Source organism: Orycteropus afer, unplaced genomic scaffold (assembly GCF_000298275.1).
Source record: "Orycteropus afer afer isolate SDZICR_OR568_19922 unplaced genomic scaffold, OryAfe1.0 scaffold00016, whole genome shotgun sequence".
In the NCBI taxonomy this organism is placed as follows: Eukaryota; Metazoa; Chordata; class Mammalia; order Tubulidentata; family Orycteropodidae; genus Orycteropus; species Orycteropus afer.
Window position 1 is genome coordinate 2,334,697 of NW_006921603.1, and position 4,186 is coordinate 2,338,882.

Sequence of the window (4,186 nt, forward strand, 5' to 3'; positions counted from 1 at the left end):
AACCTTCCTTCCGAGGAGTGGCTGGTGGGTTTGAACCACCAGCTTTCTGGTTAGCAGTCAAGTGCTTTAGCCACTATGCTACCAGAGCTCCCTTGCTTAGTATTGGTTATTTGTGTTTTCTCTCCATCAGACTTTCTTGGGCTTCCTCAACTTCTTAATCTTTTCAATAGAGCAACTTTTTCTATTCATTTCTACTCATTCTTTATTATTTCCTTTTGGCTAACATTTTTGTGGGGGAGGTTACTTACCTTTATTTTATTTATTTGTTTATTTTGCTTTTTGATGGTAATGTGGGATATTCATTTTAAACTATTTTTCTTATTAACTTATACATTTAAAGCCATAATTTTCCTTCTAGATGCTGTTGTAACCATTCCACAAATTTGGGTATGTTTTCATTGTTGTCTAAACAATGATGAAATTGTTGAATTAATTCCAGTGTGTAGATATCTATGCTAATCAGTACCTTCTCTCTATACTTCTCCAGGAAGGTCTCCCTCCCTTTTCCTCCTTCATACCTCCATTCCTTCTTCATTTTCGCTATTGATACTATCTGCTTTCAGGAATACTTTTGGTAAGGGTTTTGTTTTCAAATTATTAATTTTTGAAATTATTCAATCCAGTAGTTAGAAATTCAGATGAGTAGACTAATTGTTCGTGTTTAATTCATCAAGTTACAAAACTTTGCCTTTCTTTTATAGTATTTGTACCATTTCCTTGGAAACCCTCTGGGACAGTTCTACTCTGCATAGGGTCGTTATGAATAGGAATCAACATGATGGCAATGGGTTTTTGGTTTGGGACCATTTCTCACCAAGTGCATTTATGTTCTCAGAATGAAAAGGCTTATGAATTAGAAAGATGGCTAGTAATCAGGACCCTATATATTTTGATAGTTCTTAGTTAGGAAATATGACTTCCACCAAGCATAACCATGTAAGAATAACATCACAAACTTTTGTAGAGCCAATGAGCATTGAGAAAATTTGAAGTAGGTGGTTGGAATTTTTAAAGGAGGCAATTTTAGTCATCAAGACCTCACTATAAATATTTATTTACCAAATAGTGGAGATAAATCTTTTTTGAAGATTATTAGTAAGGCAATCAACCAACCAATAAGCCAGCTCAAAAATCAAATCATTATGTCATAATAGAGATTTGTTGTTGTTGTTAAGTGCTGTCGAGTTGTTTCCGATTCATAGCGACCCCTCCTTGGGTTGCCAAGGCAGTATCACCGCGGAAATAGATTTCCCAACCTTCCTTCTGAGGAGTGGCTGGTGGGTTTGAACCTCTAGCCTTCTGGTTAGCAGTCAAGTGCCTTAGGCACTATGCTACCAGAGCTCCTAAAACATTGGTTAGAGAATTATTATAACCCTGATGTGACATGATGAGTATCTGAGGATATAATTACTTTTCAAAATTATGATTTCTCTATAGATGTAATATGGGCTTTTGGGATTCCTGTCTTACACACTGGCTTCTAGTTGAATGAAGAGTACTTAGGTTCAAAAATCATACTAGGGGAAATAACACAAGAATAAGAGAAGAATACATTGTTCTTACAATTATATAAATCAATGAGTCAATGAAGTTCCTCTTTTCTTGAACTATTGGAAACTGGATTTCTAATCTTAAAAAGAGAAAAACTTTGATTTATAAAAGCACATGTTGTTGTTGTTGTTGTTGTTATGTGCCATGGAGTCAGACCCGACTCAGCAACCCTCCTTGGGTTTCTGAGGCAGTATCACTATGGAAGTAGATTTCCCAACCTTCCTTCCGAAGAGTGGCTGGTGGGTTTGAACCACCAGCCTCCTGGTTAGCAGTCAAGTGCCTTAGGCACTATGCTAACAGAGCTCCCATAAAAGCACATATACACATATAATTATTCAATTATAAACATACATGGTTTAAAGAAAAAGTAGAGCTTACCAAATAGCACAAGGATAATAAAACACACAAAAAAGTAAATAGTATTTATAAGGTGTGGTAGTTCAGTTTGTGTGTCAACTTGACAGCCTGGTTGAATGGCTGGGCAGCTGGATGTAGTATTCCCCATGATGAAACTGGTAATCAACTCCATGGTGGAACCTACTGTGAGCAGCTGAGTAGCTGATTTGGTATGTGTCTGCTTCCTGTATGTAAGAAGCAGCTTTGGGAATGGTCTCTAGCTTATGGTATGCATGGACCCTCATTGTAGCCGTGTCATTGTTCAGCAGCCTGCCATGCTCTGCCGACTTTGGGACTTACAATGGATTTGAATTAGTGACCTGCCGTATGGTTTGGGGAGCTCTGGTAGCATAGTGGCTAAGACACTTGCCTGCTAACCAGACGGCTGGCAATTCAAACCCACCAGCCACTCCTTGGAAGGAAGGTTGGACAATCCTACTTCCGTAGTGATACTGCCTCGGAAACCCAAGGAGGGGTTGCTTTGAGTCGGGGCCGACTCGATGGCATATAACAACAACAGCAACATATGGTTTGGTAACATAGGGACAGTGCCTTTTTACTTGTCAACCTTGGGCTTGGCAGCCTCAGCAGCCAGCAGCTGTCCGAGTGAAGAAAAGCCTCTAGCTTCAGTGGGCCGGGAGCAGGAGGCAGAGCTGAAGCCCAAGGCTGAGGGGCTTTCACCTAGCCCCTAGAGCTTGGAATTTTGAACTTGGACTTAAAGCCTCCAAATTGTAAGAATAAACTCCTGCTTGTTTAAGCCATCCCATTTGTGTTATATTCCTGTCAAAGCGGTACTAGGTAACCAGAACATGAGGAAATGACATTTAAATTTCAACCTTAATAAATTTAAAATGGTAGCAATGCTTTATGTTTTTTGGGAGCTCAAGTTCTGAATATCCTTTGCTAACCTCATTTCTATGGTTTGATGTTTTCTGATGTTATCTCATTTTTTTTCCCTATTGTTTCTTTTTAGTATATAAAAATCTAATTGATTTTATATGTTGCTCATAAATGCTACAACATTATTAAATTCACTTTTTAATTCTATTAGTGGGATAAAACCTTCTAGGTCCTATAATATTATTGATTTTATGTTATTCTAGATTTAAATTATGTTACAGATTCAATTGTGTCCCCTCAAAAGTTATATTGAAGTCCTATTCCCTGTGTAGGTAAATATAATGCTCCTTGGAAATAAAGATTCTCTTTTGATATGTTAATGAGGTCATACTAGCATAGAGTGGGTCTTAAACCTTATTGATTCTGAATGATGTTTTATAAAAATAGTATGCTAGATATAGGGAGGGAGCTCTGGTAGCGTAGTGCCTAAGGCACTTGACTGCTAATCAGAAGGCTGGCAGTTCAAGCCTACCAGCTACTCCTCGGAAGGAAGATGGGGCAATCTACTTCCACAATGATACTGCCTCGGAATCCCAAGGAGGGGTCACTGTGAGTCAGGCCAACTCGACAGCACATAACAACAACAACAACAGATATTGAGATACAAACATAGGGGTAAGACAGCCCCAAAGAACACCAAGAACTCCCTGGGCTACTGACAATAAAGGAAGCTCCCTTAGAGCTGAGGCCTTGATTTGTATTTGTTGCCACCAAAACTCTGAGATAATAAATTCTTTATCTTTAAAGCCATTCACTTATGCTATTTATTGCAAGGCTGCAGGTGGGTAACTAGGACAATTTCATAATATTTTTACTTAGAAGTTTTATGTTTAAGTCCTTGAGGACTTGGTCTGTAATTCCCTTTTCTTGCAATGTTCTTATAAAGTTTTCATGTCAATGCTGCTCTAGTGTCATCAAATGAGTTGGAATGTGTTTCCTACTCTGTTTTCTACAAGATTTTGAGTAAGCTTGTTAACACTACATTTTTAAATATTTATTAGAATTCACCAAGGAAGTCTACTGATATTGGTATTCTGTTTGTGTAAACGTAATTACAGATACAATTTTTTTCAAAGATAGTGATCAATGTAGACATTTCTGTGTATTTTGTGCTAATTTTATGTAAGTGTTTATCAAGGAATTCATGCATTTCTTTTATGTTGTCAAGTTTATTACTTTAGAGTGAGTCATAATCTTCTTTTGTATCCTTAGAATATCCTTATGACACGTGAAGTCCTCTCTTGCTTGTTGTTGTTGTTATGTGCCGTCAAGTCAGCCCTGACTCATAGCGACCCCTCCTTGGGTTTCCGAGGCAGTATCACTACGGAAGTAGGATTGC